The sequence below is a fragment of the Solea senegalensis genome, linkage group LG13 (genome assembly GCF_019176455.1).
Source record: "Solea senegalensis isolate Sse05_10M linkage group LG13, IFAPA_SoseM_1, whole genome shotgun sequence".
NCBI classification, from domain to species: domain Eukaryota; kingdom Metazoa; phylum Chordata; class Actinopteri; order Pleuronectiformes; family Soleidae; genus Solea; species Solea senegalensis.
The window spans coordinates 21094607-21110319 of NC_058033.1; the positions used below are offsets into that span (position 1 = coordinate 21094607).

Sequence of the window (15713 nt, forward strand, 5' to 3'; positions counted from 1 at the left end):
AACATCCTTCCAGCACCTCTGTAATCACAGAAGCAGAAAACCCCCCCGAGGCTCACAGATACCAAACCACCGTCTCGGTGCAAAAGAAAGCGTTCCTTCATCAGTCAGCGCACCCTCTGCACCCAGGGGCAGCTGCGAACACTTTCCTCCTCAGAAACTTTCCACTGACTGCACAGAGAATATGAGGTATGTTTCACTCCTCCTCCATTTCTCTTCAAGTCCGTCATCCTTACTCTTCCAACGGCACATTTCCACATTTCTGAGTCTGCGTCTATAAATATTTATAACGCAGTTCCGAGTCGAACTGTTCATTCCACTTTGCAAAAGAATAACAACAATGACCTTAAAACGACGTAAACAACATACACGGGCACATTTCTCTCAAAAAAAATAAATAAGCGTTGCTTGGTTTTTTGCGCTCGACTGTGAAGAATGATTTTCGCACATATATAATATATCAATGGTTACAAGTTTGGAACCCAATCCCAACCAAACACAAACTTTAAAGGGACTTTTTTAGTGAAGTAGAAAGACTCCGGGGTCTTTGAAGAGAAGAGGAAAATATGATAGAGCACGGATATGAAGCATTTATGGTGTTTTCATATACAGCAACTCTATTTTTATTCTATCCTTTTTTTATTTTTGTGGCAGCTAAAGTCATTTCACGCTAGTTTAATCCAGGTAGGAAACGAGTGAGGAAATAACAATTACATTGGATGTTCTATATAAGCCATGGTTTCAGAATGAACTTTTTTATTGAACAATGAACACCTCTGCCTGCCTGCTCACCTCTCTGAGCACATCCTTCAGTCAGTGGCTGTAACAAAGGGAGTGGAAAAGCCTGGTTCATGGTGTGACGGTTCCACTGGACCGTATTTAGTCTTTGTATTCCTCCTCAGGTTTCCTGGAGGGAGGAGTCTGGATGTTTTAGTCTGTTAGAAACACTTGGTTTTTCTCCATTCTTTAGCAAAGGTCCTTCTCTCGTCTCTCTCGCTCTCAGCCTGACAGCACAGAGAGTTCTGGTTTGATTCTTGCACTAACAACACTTCACCCATGTCATTCATCAAATGATATGTCTCTGCTTCGCTTCCTGTTTGATTATAAAAAAAGAACTTTCTACTTTTTAATGGGTAATCTCTATCTGCAGCTCTATAGTGGTAAACTACTGGTGGAATTCATTTGAAAGTGCCAGTGATTGGAGGCCAAGGATGGATGTGTAGAAGGAGGTTGTACTGAAAAAGAAAGGGTAGAATGTTTTCTTTTAAATAAAGGGAGCTGCGGTAACTGTAATACAGTTGTCGTGCAGTGGAACTGGCCAAGAGTCTGCTATTGGCAACTCATTGGCCTCAGTCACAGAGGGCGAGGCCACACAGTCAGAAAGAGAGAGACAGAGTGACAGAAATAAACGCCTTTGTGCTTCGTTCCCACAGAGCCTTGAAATAAAACTTCATTCGTCAGCTTAAATTACACTGGCTTTGCCAAAATCAGCATTTAAATAATCCTAATCGCTTTCTCAGGAAGCCAACTGGTGGGCATATCAGTGTCAAAGTTTGGTGGTTTTGGCACCGCTTCACTTAAGTTTGGCAAGAATTGTTTATTCCTGCAGGATTAATGCCACTGCAGCATTAAAACGCATGCGACTGCTCAAATTACTTCACTGTCATTTAAGCGACTCGGTGTCTGCCGCTTACATGCATTTCAGAATAATTATTTATAGAGTAAGCGATTCCGAAAGCAAAAAAAAAAAAGCATGCACACGCTCACTGATAAATACAGTCTGCTGTCAAACTGTGGCCACCAGGCAAACAGACGAGCAGACAAGAACTCACTAAACCAAAACAGGCACCAGCTTCAGATTCTTCAGAGTTTGGTCAGATTGCGGTCTTGAAAGAAAATGTTCAAGGTCAAGATCCTACAGGGGAAAAACCTCTAATGGATGCCTGCTGAATTCGTTTTTCCCCTTTAAAAGATTTGCTACAGTTATGCCAAGAAAGCTCTGAGGTGTCACAGTGGCAGCTCCAAATCAAACAATCAGTTACGTTGGCAGCATTACAGCTGCAACTAATGCAGTGTTTCCTATCAATTACATAGACTGTGGTGGCCTGCCATGGTCTCATTTGTCCTCCCACGGTCTCTTTTTCTTTTACACTTCTAGAGGAAATATTGCTCAGTGTCTCATTGACCAGTCCACGTCATGACCGGATGGATCCGACCTCTCCTTATCCAAACTAACCAGCTCCTTCAAAAGACAGAATTTCACCAGCAACATAAAACCCAAATATAATCAGTCCAGAGTCACAAAGAAAGTTAGCAAATCATAACAATTTCAGCAGCTGTTTTTCTTTGCTTAACAAATGACGTAAATATTTGCTATGGAGGCAAATCACACATTAATTACTCGATGGTTGACTGATCAAATAACTCTCGGCTTTACATAATTATTGCCCTTATTGGACTTCTTTATCCTAATGTGCATTATTTAGCCTCATGAATTCTAAACAATGTTACAAACTTCAAGGGGTTCAACTGTCGTAGTGCAAGTTATTAAATGTTTACGAGACCTTGTCAAAAAGCAGCGGTGACAAATATTCTGTTGTTCAGGTCGTCTGTGGAACCCGCTGAAAATTGGCATGTGTGCTTCTCACTCTGAGCTCAGTAATGAGCGGCGTCTCCAGCAACATGACTCCTGACCTTTGCTCCCCAAGAAAGAAAACACAGAAGTCATGTAATTTAAGATTTATTACTTTTTTCCCGCCTCTCTCGTGGATGGAGGAGAGTCGGTCTCTCCTCCATCCACGAGGAGCTAAAGGTCTCTGTCCCTCTCCCTGCCAGGAGTACATTCTCATATAACTCTCAATTTCTTTTTGCTATCAGAGGCTTAATCCACTGACGGCTCTCCATTATAGAGAAATACAATTAGAATACCCGCCTGAACAAAGGGAGATATGAACCCAGCTTTTTACAAAAAACACAGACGGTGAGACGGTGAAAGGTCTCGGAGAATATTTTACTACTTCAAAGGGAGAGGGTAGAGTGGCCTTAAAGTTAGAATCCTATATTTTCATTTTCTATCAGTCCTTACATGATTTAGCTGTCGCAGTAGTGTGAGTGCTTAAAGGAATATTTCACCGCTGGAAAGATGAATGTCTATTAAAACTGGGTCATCTATGTAGTAGAAATGTGAAATAATATTTGAAGTAAGTGCCTTCTTGGCCGAGAAAGGCAGAAAAATGTCATTTCGGCTCATGTAGATGGACGACAACAACTCCCAGAATGCACTGCGCTCGCATACCCTAGTGTGTAAGCGTTGTTGTGTAAACACACAAATCGCCGTGAGGAATTAAATAGATAATAAATATAAAAATACAAAACAAAATTCTCGCTTGTAGTTTCAAACCTTGAACCGACGTTGGAAAGGGATAAACAGATTTTTTACAACTAAGTGGAAAACATAATTTTTAAAAATACTACTGCTATTTTAGCAATAAAAAAGCCACATGCAAACCGATGAAGCTAAGTTTTTTCTCATTTTGGCATTGTTCCTCTCTGAAATTAATAAAATTGCTGCACAGACTTGGTTGAACAGACTTAGTTGGCTTTCTATGGAAAGAGAGACACACACACACACACACACACGTTGCCACTGGTTTCCCTAGGCCAGGGACATAACAGTGTGCATGGACACTAGCATCGAGTAGTGAGCAGCAGAATATTAAGAAACACAAAATATTCCAGGCCTTTGGTGAAGAATATGTCAACTCAACTCAGACATGACAGCAAACTGGTATTTCAGTTAAAAGTTGGTGACTCCTAACACCGAGTCTGTTTGATGCATTTACAGTGAGATAAGGGGAAAGGGTTATACGACTGGTTGTTAGTTATTAGAGAGGAATCAAATCCATTTCACTGTGACCAAAAATGAAATTAAACCAGGTGGAGAGCCACCTCCACCAAAAAGGCAGTGTCACTCACTCTGGGGAGAGAGCGAAGACGAGCACATGTGTGCATTTTAAAAAGCCAAGGTCAAAAGTTGATTCAATGTGCCAAAAAAAAGGAAAAAAAAGGACAAGATTTGGTTGTTGAATGAGGTTTTGTTCCATTTCTGAAAGCAGGACCAAGAGCTGCACAAACCAGATTCTGCTCCAGTGAATCGAGAAATTTTAGGGACCTTATCCTGCCATTCTCTATGAAGCTCCAGCTGTATGAGGCATAATGGCTGCCACCATTCATTACCCATTCCATTATGATTCGCCTGTTTTTGATTATTATTCTCCAATACTCTCGTCCTAATTTGAGTCACTTGCTTGGCTCGCACTAATTAAACCCTGAGACAGTATTTGCTTAATGCTTACAAAGGGCTTCGGTGCACTGTACAGCTCTCCCTCCCACCTGTTTGTATTCAAATCTGTACTCATCTAGGTTTCAGCTTCCAAAGTCAGCACTTTGCTTCATCTTTTAAAAAAAACTTTACACTTCACTTTCTGCCCTCTTTCCCTCTTATTTTTTTTCCTCTCACCCCCACACAGATGAATAATAAATGGACCATCACGGGGATTGCTCTTTCAGACGAGCAGCTGCATTTTGCCAGTCAAATGCCCTACATTTTTATTTCCACGTTGACAGAGTTAGCCGGAGTTTTTAAGGAAGGATTACTTTTGGACGGTTTGTTAATAATCCTCAATCATTTCTGGTGTCAAGTATCAAGCCAACAAAGATGCAGCTTATATCAAAGCTTCATGAGATGATGATGATGCACTTTGTCATGACCTTGAGACTCCTTTCTTTTCTATAACTCTGCGTCTTCTGCGACACTTTCTTATATCTTGAAGAAGGGGCAGATAAAGCCACAGCGGCTCCATCAATGGGGTGGAATTCTATTTTGTGCGAGGCCTAAATCACGAGATAGATCTGCTCATTAGAGCCATGGATTAGGGCAGCACATTGGGCCCATACTCATTCAATAAACCTGCTTGCAAGAAAAGCGATATTCTATTTTGAAGTGAATTGAATGCGATTCCCCGTTAGGTAATGTTGAAACATGGAGCTAGTTCTCCTCCTCACAGCTTCACTTACTTTTCCCAGGCATGAAATAATTAGAACAAGCCAATCTCCAATGGCCACTAAGGTGTATAAATGATGTGACCCGTTCATAGATTTCGTAAATGTTGTGCCTCGGTGCTGTTCACTCGAGGTAAATAAGGACTATCACTGTGTGGATTGCACCAACAGACACACACATCAACAGAAACGCACATACAAAATTTAAATAGGTTCACATACACGAGTAAGATCATACTCGTGTATGTAAGGAAGGCTAACGTATATTCCTCTTTCTATAAATTCCAGACAGCTTCACTTTGTTAGAACTGGGTTACTACTTGGTAATAAATTGATTATGTAGTTGGTCCATAGCTCATGTCCACCACTTTCCCTGAGCTCAGCGTGATATAGTATATTTAGTTGCCTGCAGCAGGGGTGTCAAACTCAAATGACCTGGGGGACAATGAGCGTCTACTCTGGTCAAGGTGGGGGGAAAAAAACAACTTTTCTGTAGTGTTTGGGCATTATGACCTTAAAATTATAATGCAATCAAGACACTGATGATATTGCATTGAACTTCAAAGTAAAAGTGCTTGTTTCGACATGGAGTGATGTGTCATTCACAATAATAACATATTAATGATGCAAAAAGAGAGCAATAAATCTAAAATCAACAAAATAATAATGTGCACAGCTATAATTAAAACACCTATGTAATGTTACATATACATTTAGTGTTATATTCTGTCAATACATTACTGTAATTATATATTATTGTAATTCGCTTTGGATAAAAGCGACATGTAACATAATGTATTAAAGGAAGAGGAGGTCACGTTTTTATCATAACCAAGATATTAATTGGGGGGGGCCACATGTGGCCCACAGGCCACCAGTTTGACACCTCTGGCCTACAGTCTAAAACCAAAGCAACAATACTAGCACACACTATTATGACCAAAAAAAAAATCAATAAGTTAACTTTAAGAAATAATGCATACAACAAATAATGAGTTGTATTAGCTCTTCATGTGAAGTAAATGACATGTATCTGTTTTTCTCTCACAAGAGCAAACGACATACGTGTCAAATAAATAAGGCAAAGATTCTCAGGAGAGCTCAATGTTGAATGTGTGTATAGATGCCAAGAGACTTCTTCACTTCTGAAGGTTCTGAAATGTGGGCAGTGCTCACAGGAAGGAGAATAAAGAACAGGACTGTAGGTTGGAGCTGGTTGTGTCCTCTGTTGAGCGATGATTCCCCAGTTTTGACATAGATGGATGAAAGAGGAATTGAACGAAGCCATCTGTACTTCTCCCAGGATACTCAACAACTTGTCTAATTTAGCCTCCTGTGACTGCAGCGATACCATGTGACCTCTAATGACTGTTGTTAACAACCTGCAGCTCCCAGATGACTGTCGTCTACTCCCACCGGCAGTTTCTGTCACATCTTGTCCAAAGTCCAATGTCGTTATAGGACACAGTGGAGTTACAGTGAGCACGTTTTACAGAGGCCACAAAGTTTGCAAAGTGCAAAAGCCTTTTGGACGAGAAGTAAAATGTCATCAACAAAGTCCATTCAGTGACTTTTGGGTCACAAAAGAACGTAAACATCATTAAAAATTCACAACATATTCATCTCCATGTGAACTCTGTCGAACACAAATCTATTTTCATTTTTAGGTCACCGCCGCTGCACAGTAAAGACTCTAATGCTATAACCACAGTGCACTACAACATACACTATGGCCGAGAAGACGCATGCTTACCAGTGCATACATTCAATCTCAACGCACTGAAAATAGATATCATAATGGACATAGTCACTGAAGTGAGAACACGTCGTCAAAGTGAAATCGGGCTTCTGAAAGCAGCTCTCAAAGAGGGTGAGCAGCGAGGTGAGCGACGGGTGAAGCGCTAACCCTGAAGTGTTAAAAAGAATTAAAAAGAAAGAAACACCTCTTCATAAAATATGTCCTCCCTCTGTCACATTACCACACGCACAACACGTTTATCCATGCACAGCGTTAGGGTTAAGTAAGGGTCACTTGGTTATTTTTTAGTGTTCAGTGTTTGCTACATTGCTGTTTCCACTGAGCATTTAGGATTATTCTTCACCTATCATGTATAACTTACACTGTACTACTGTTTATTTTTGTCTTCTAACATTCAATGTTTTCCGTCATAGTTTCTCCTGCATTAAAAAGCAAGGTCAAGCGTCTGTTCACACACACACACACACACACACACACAGTGCTGCCTTGCCAGACTCGGCGCCCAAAGGGGCCTTGATGAGGCTTCGCCCCCTCAGTTAAAGCTTTTTGCACGATTGTCTGGGATACAACGTGTCGTACTAAAAAGGGATGAGAGAATACAAAACAAACAATTCTCAGCTCTTAATCTACAAGAAAAAATGTGTATTTGACTTAAAACAGAAGTCCAATGTTGTTATTTACCCGTAATAATTACAATTCTTCACATTTTGAAAATAGCTGCTCCCTCAGTCATCTCATCCTGGTGCCAGGACTGGTTTTTCCACATAATTAACATAGAAACTTATAGCCCTAAAACACAGAGAGCAGTGACGTGTTCACGGACGTCACATTCAGCCGCATTCATGATGAGCATCATTTCCTTCAGGGTGTCTTCTCTAGATAAACAAAAAAAACAATGAAGGTGACCTCGAGCAGCAGTGGAAATGTTTGTGCTGTTTGTTTCTACAAATGAAAAGCAGTTGCTACCCTCATCTGCACATTCACAGGAGAATTATGTTCGTTATTTTTCCCTGTGTGCAGATATTACCACGTTACCAGGGAACGAGGGAGAAATATGCAACCCTATGACGGAGGCATGTCGAGTAGATGGATCATTTATGTATGCACACATTCACACGCTTACAACACACGATACAGAGTAGAGATAGTTTACCATGGAAACCGTGACACTGTAGGCTGAGTGCAACAGCATTTAATTCACTCTGTAAAATGTATCGGACTGTTTTAAAGCCAGCCGTTTAGGTTTAGATTTCAGATAAAAGTTAGAAACAAATTACTGTGAAGGACAAACAACTCACTACAGCTAAGGAGTTGCCAAATTAATTATTAATTTGCTATTTATCCAAACGCACCGTTTTATTCGTGCACTCATTATGGATAACAAGAAGCAGGAGATAAAGGAAAATGTAACCAACTGTGCACACTCTGGCCTAGTGCACTGGGACAGATTAAAGCAAAGTTATGCACCAGCCTAACTGCAACACACTCACACACACATATATGCACATGCTCACAAACACTCGTGCCACAGGGGTGGGTGCAAGCTAAACTCTACTTGTGTTGATGGGAGGAATTATTGGAGAAACACCGTGTACAGATCCTGGTCTCAGGGCAGCACCTTGTCAAATTCCACCTGACCACGTTTCACCTAAGCTCTGCATTCTGTCTCGGATGCCCCCCCCCCTTCCTCCCACCTGCTTTTATCGCCAGTAATTGGCATTTTGGCCTTCAAGCATTAGCTTTGGAGCTCGGGATACACACACAACTGCACAGACACTGCTTTGCTTTGCTTTTCAGTCTAAACCATGACTTTGGGCAATTTTCCAGCATGTTTGAGCTTTTGCCAGCGAGAGAAACAGTGTCTAACTTTTAAATACGACTGGCGGGAAAGTAAGTGATGAATCATGTATGTGCAAACCAGTTCCTAACACAAAAGTGTACAGCCAATTATGAATCAAGTCCAAGCCTCTAAATGCAGTGTGGTACAGTAAACCATACTTAATTTACCCCGTGACAAAAGAGGCTGAATCTCGTCGTAGACACTGGACTGATGTCAAAGTCCCTGTGCTTCCTCCCAGTGCTGAGGCCACTTCTATCAATGTCACACTCTGTGAGGAGCCCACTGGATGTAGTGCCACTGGCTCCGAGACCCAAGTGACCACATTAACAATAACATGGGAGACTTGGACACTTCTCTCTCTGTGAATCTAACACATCTTTTCCACTGAACCATGAAGAAAAATCATCCCCTCAAACGGGATTCGGAGGCTGCTGCTGCTGCTGCTGCATGAGCGTCTGCGTTCCTTTCACTATCTCCCAGTGGGAGTGGTATTGTTGGGGGAGCCGGAGCTGACAGAAGGAGAACGAGTGGCAGTTAACGTTGTCAGATTCTTCCCCCAGTGGAACAGCCAATGTCTCGTCATGCAACACTTGTACATATGTTGTGTACGTCTGTATCCACGTGCAGCGTCTCTGTGTGTAAATATCTGTGTATGTGTAGGATGAATGGAATTTCATGTCAGTCAATTTGTCAAAATAAAATCATGGGATGAGATTATATAATGAAGATTATGACTATGAAGACTGTGATGTGGAAAAATGAACCACAAATGCAGAATATTCTGCTGTTTGATGGACGTCAAGTCTTTTTTTTTTTACAGTGTTTTGTTCCCATCAAACAAACGTGAATCTCAGAAAGACTTCTGATGTGACTGACAGCGTTTGTTTCTGACAAAATTAGAGGGAGGGCAAGAATCAGAAGCCCGGTGCTGTGAAGATGTAGCAGTGAAATGGAAACTACAGAGAGTATACACACGCACCATAATAGTTCAACTGTAGATCAAAGAGGGCCAATCCAACCCCAGTTTCTAGAATTTACATTTATGTGGCTCAAAAAAAAAGATCTAACAGATGAAGAATGAGATCAAAATCTTCACTGTAAAATAATTCACATCCACCCAAATCAAAATCACATACATAATCTCTTTTTTTAGGTGTTAAAGCAACACTATGTGACTTACAGGAGCACTGTTTCTAGTTTATTTCAATTCAGTTTTTCTATAAATAGTTTTTTTTTATGTCATTTTGGATATCATGTATGAAGTCATGTATGCATTTAGCTTTTATTGTTCCTTATATATAAAAACAGACATTTCATGAAGTTAAACTTTACCTACACCTGCCTCTCACTGTCAGCAGTGCTGCAGTCCCTGTCCCATAAATCCCTGTGTGGATAAACCGAAGATGATCGCCATCAAGATGAACGCCGCTGAGTGCACATCAGTCAGCGGCGAAGAGCAACACCCACTCCTCACACAATCACAACGCATCCATGCATGTATTCTGATCTCCCGACATCCAACACGGGCTACAGGGAACCACTAATGGGTACATAAAAGTTTGTGTAAATCAGTCATGGTGTTGTTGGCAGACGAGCGGAGACACAAGATGAGTCTGTCCTCCTCTCGCTCTCTCTCCCCCTTCAGGACTCCAGCTTAATGGCATGCTGCTCAACACAGACAGTAACTGACTCTCTCTCTGCCTCGTCTGTCAATAATGAGCTCTGACAGCAACTGAGGGAAAGTCATGCAGATAAAATGTATCCATCATCATTTTTGACTTGACGGGAAGCAACTGGCCGATATCTACCTAAATAAAAAAGCGGTCTCGTCTCACTTGTGTCTTTCCACGATACAGTAATATACCTAAAAATAAAAATAACTATCATGCCCAAATTCCTGAGCGTAAAACAAAGTTTCATGCAACCGTGCAGTGATGACCCCGCCCACGCTGAGTAGGTACTATTTTTGTAGTGGAAAACCACCCTAAACCGTGCCGAGCCGAGCCGGGACCGTAGCGGAAACGGGCCATAAGTCTGACGCGCTCAGCAGGTGTCAACTTGTTTTTACTGCAGTTTATTTGCAATCATGAGCTTTGCAGTGGGGATTAACTTTTCAAGCATAAATTGCTAAAGTGAATTATGTACAAATACATCCTGTAACCTATAATCTTATGAGAATGAATGGAAAAAAAGGTGGGACAAATTCTCCGCTCCCTTGTATATTGTGAGTAAGAACAAAGAACAATACAAATTGAAAGTTAAATCCAAAAGATCATCTGGTTTAGGCCACGATTTATATAGTTATAGGGATGAAATCCCTTAGATGTTGTGTAACTTCTGGTTTAGAAGCTTGCGAGTCATGTTTTACAGCTTCTTTTTTGCAAAGCTATAAATCTCTACAACAGTTTGGAGTTCCTGTAAGTTATACTGATAACTGCAGAGAGGAGGATTTGATTGGGCTCTGATTGGTAACTTCCTGCCGCAGAAACTGATGACGGACGACTTTCTCTCTTCCCCGCTACATAATCTGGAGAGAGTTGGTCAAACACTGCTGGAAGTCTGCTGCACTCGACAAGCTTCAAAGTCAAGTCTTCAGCATAAAAGTCTTCTTCTACACGTCGTAGCCCGAGAGCGCGGGGGCCGTCCCTGAGCACCGGCTCCCTGCAGATCGAAAAGCAGGCTGCTGTCACTGCGCTTAACGAAGACCTTGCATTCTATTTCATCAACTCTTTCTTCTTCCGCGATGAAACTAAGGATTGCATATGGTGATTTCGTCATTAATATGTGCTCATCTTTTCACTAATGAGTGCATTGATTTCAGGCTTGTTTCGTTTGGAGTGCCATGTGCTTGTGATGGAAATGGAACGTTTTCCGTTTTTTTGATTATTATTATTTTTTCTTTTCTGCTGACGGTCGGCATTAAACTTGCGTGTCATGTTGAGCTGGTTGGACAAAACTTTTGGACAAGTATTAAAGTAGAGGGGAAAAGGAAGCGTGAAAGAGAGGTAGAGAATCAAAGGTGCAGGCATATTAATGCTCCTCTCTGTATAAAACCTGGTGACCTTTCACGCTCAAACATTTATTCTAGCGAGTAACATTTCATGCCAATTATGCCTAGGACAGACTCATTTCCTCGTTCTTCTGTTTTGCCCCACACTCTCCCCTAATTCCAACTCATCCTCGTTCCCGTCAGTTATCCAATTATCTCATCTAATCTACTCTTTCCTTCTCATCCCCCTCTCCTCTCTGGCTGTACCTTCCGCCATTTTTACCTGTTGTTTGCAGCACGGCGGTGCGTGGATTCTCTTCCTCCCTGTGGTCTCAGAAGCATCCTAATCAGACCCCGAGCAGCAGTCCTTAGCTCCATGTCCTCCTGCAAGACACAGATAGAAGTGTTGCTTTGTTTTCCTGCTAGTGTTAATTATGTAACCCAATTATACCATCACAGCACTGACGCAGGGAAGCTAAATTAAAAGTGATTGGCTTCATTACAGTCACTTGAACGCTGCACTGGGTGCTTTCAGGAGGCCCTATTTAAAGTTACCTCCCTGGTGAAAAGCAGTCCAATCTGTAGAATGCCATTACGTTGGCTTTTCACAGCGGCCGCAGCATATATTTAGCACAAATTGGATTTTTTGTTTATTTCCATCAGAATGTAGCATATAGATTGATGTTTAAAGCCACAGCGTGAGCCGCGGGTCTCTTTTTTACCCTCAGCCACGCTGCTCTGATTATTTGTATTGTAGGATTTGGCGGACAAGTCATTACCGCGGCGACACAAAGTCAAAAGGTGTTCGTTTGGCAGCATTAGAACAAGTGGAGTGCACGCAAAACTGGAAAGGTCATGATCTGCATACATTTCCTCCACACACACACAAACACACAACCTGAACGTAACCTGTGATCCATCAAAATGTTCTTACTCAAACCTCTTAGAATGCGCCACAGAATTTTCCATCACTGGTGACGTGTCAAATAAAATGACATATATACAAATATGAATCATAGAAAAGTGACATTGAAACTACTGCACTTCAACTAACTAAGAAACAGTCAGCCCTCCGAAGCCTAGAAGTAATCTGGAAGGATAGGGCTTCTCAAAGCAGCCACTAAACTGAAAGTGCTCAGAACTCTTATCTGGCCTGTGGCAACCTAGCAACCAGCTGGACTGTCCATCACACAAATGACAAAAAAACACGACTCAACATCATAAAAAAGGCAGAAGCTCCAATACTTCGGCCACATCACCAGCGCACAGAGCATCTCCACACACATCCCACAAGGGACTATTGCCGGTAGATGGAGCCGTGGGAGACCACAAAGGAGGTGGAGTGATGACATCCGAGACTGGAAGGGAAAACCAAAGAGCCAGAAACAGGAAGGAGTGGAAGAGACGGATACTGGAGGCTACCATGGTCCCCGACCCTCAAGCATGAGGATGGGATTAGGTAAAAAAAAAAAAGGTAAAAGGTCAAATAAAATGACATACATTTAAATATGAATCATATAAAAGTGACAGTGAAATTGCTACACATCAACTAACTAAGCACAAACCTTGTGGTGGTTAAAGAAGAGATTATGAACAGGATTAGGAGTCAACATCTTGTTGCTAATCTACCTGGCACATATTAATATTTCACAGTGTACAATAAATACAAATATTCTAGCCAATATTGATCCACAATAAAATTAATTGGATCCTCCATTTCATTAGAAATCCATAGAATTTGGACTAAAGTTCATGACAATTAAACCAACGTTGCAGAAAACCGATCACTCAAACCAAAACTGTCAGACTGTTGAGGGCATTCTCTCTTGGCGCATTTGTGCCTGATTGAAATCCACGGGGCCCTGCATTGTGTTTCGATGCTCATTTCACTCTGCTCTCATTTCCTCTCCGTCTCAATGGTCTGTTCCGAAATCAAGGAACTTTCAAATGTCACCAAACTCATTAGAATTTGTCACTGAGGGACCGTGAGTGTCTGCTAGAAAGTTCACAGCAATTCATCCAACAGTTTTTGGGATACTGCAGTCTCGGTGCTAACTCGGCCAACACAACTTTAATTTATTTAAATTGGACTTGAGCGCCCTCGGTATTGCGATATGTACGTTTTTTGTGATTCACCTTTGTGACACAGAACTAAACCGCTAACAATTCAGGAGCGTGACGAGCTCAGAAAGAACAGAACAAAGAAATCTCATGTGTAACTGTCTCAATGGAAAAAAGAAAATACTCGGTCTGTATTTGTTGTATCGTGCAGTAAACACTGACTTAATCGACCGAGTGAATCAGACCACTACCTGCATGATTTTTTTTTTACTATACTCTGCACCACTCTCTGCCACTACATTCATGCGACTATGCGGAAAAGTGGGTCAGATTATGACAAAAATGAAAATGTGAGCCAGCGCCTGAACCACTGGGATCCAACCGTTGAAAGAACAGACAGCACTACACCCTGCCACAGACAAACGTCTTGTCCAGAGGATGCATTTGTACATAATTCTGCCTCAGGCTACAAAACAGAAGATTAGCTGCAGTGCCGTTTTGGCCTGTTTTGAATTTAAGATGCATTTACTTGCTCTTTTTTAACCGCAGTTACTCTGCTCTGCCTTTGCTTTCATATGAATGGCTTGTCTTCATCTTTGTGTGCATTTTATTAGTGAATTAATGTAAAAATGTTCAATACCTACTCCTGAATTATTTTCAGTACAACCCTCTTGACCTACCTCTGAAGACAAAGGGTTTCTGAGGAAGCCTCTGACATTCACTTTGTTTGGAGTGTATTAATTTCTCAGAGTAGCCTGATTCCTCTGCCATAAGTGCCTCCACTTGATCAAGGACCTTATCTACCTGGAGAGGAACAAGAAGAGACAATGATGAGGGGAAAAAAGGACAAAAGAGAGGAGGGGGAGGGAGGGCAAAGAACAGGAAAAGGGATGAGGAGGACAGGGGTTGAGGGTGCGAAGGAAATGCATTCAGCTTGGTTAACTGCGGCTGCCACACTTTGCTGTATATTTAGCCTTTGTAAACACACACAGAGCTATTTTTATGTACCGAGCCAAAAGCAATCCCTCGCTGAACTCGCCTCACTTTGGCGAGAACCTGCCGTCACTGCTGAATTCTGGTTTCCACGTATGAAACACAGAGAGGAGAGGAGTGCAAACTAAACACATCATAATTAACTTTCTCACTGCTGAATCACATTCATGTTAGCACTCCCCGCTCTGTTCTCCACCCACGTTTCTGTTTGCATCTGCACTCGCCCTGCTTCTCTCCTTTTCCTTCTCTCCTGCACAATATTTCTTATTCTTTCTCCAAACTCCTACGTCGTCCCTGCCTCTTCTCCTCCTGACTCAATCACTCCCTCCTCCATTAAATAATTGTAAGCACTTTTAACACAACGTTAACATGAGGTGTGAGGATGTGAACCAACACTGCCCCCTAAAGGCTGAAGGAACCCAGGAAAACTATAGTGAAGACACTGAGGAAGCCACACAGGCGTTACATGTTAATAATTGAGGTCCTGATCACATAATATCCAAGACAAAGAGCTTTAATCTGAATAAATGAACCTTTTTCAAACAAAGTTTGTTTTTCTTTTGGTGAAATGCAAAAAAGGAGCATCGATGTCCATCTTACCATGAACTTAAAGTTGCAGTCAAATGAACTCGTGTGGAATAGAGGAGCAACATTACCTGTGGCATGGTGTCTACTTTTTACACATCATTCATCATTTTTTTTATCAAACGCTATCACTTTGGAAGCACAAAGATAGCAGCGACGGTACTCTGGAGAGCCAGACGTGTCACTGAAGCCGTGACAGATTCAAAGACCGCTCTATTTCAAAGTGCTACTTTTCTTTATTGCCGCAGTGCGAACCAAACCTCGGCACTTACATTGAGAAAAATACCAATCCGTCCATCTGTGAGAGGCGTCGCTGCTTCACGAGTCCCGGCTATACTTGCAAATCACTGACATTTAGTATTCAGTGTGGGTTCAGAGTGAGAACTCTTTCTTCAGGTTTCAGTCATGACAAGTGATATAATTAACTG

The 15713-nt window shown here is 41.7% G+C and overlaps 1 long non-coding RNA gene across 2 annotated transcripts in view; it reads right to left on the reverse strand.

Annotated features, from left to right (window-relative positions):
- Positions 1 to 15713, reverse strand: part of LOC122779236 — a 110993-nt gene that overhangs the window by 46720 nt on the left and 48560 nt on the right. For both annotated transcript variants that reach the window (XR_006361541.1, XR_006361542.1), the window contains exons 3-4: positions 14388 to 14511; positions 11930 to 12030 (exon numbers count right to left, since the gene is read on the reverse strand). This is a non-coding gene — a long non-coding RNA (uncharacterized LOC122779236). The remainder of the gene's footprint in view (positions 1 to 11929; positions 12031 to 14387; positions 14512 to 15713) is intronic.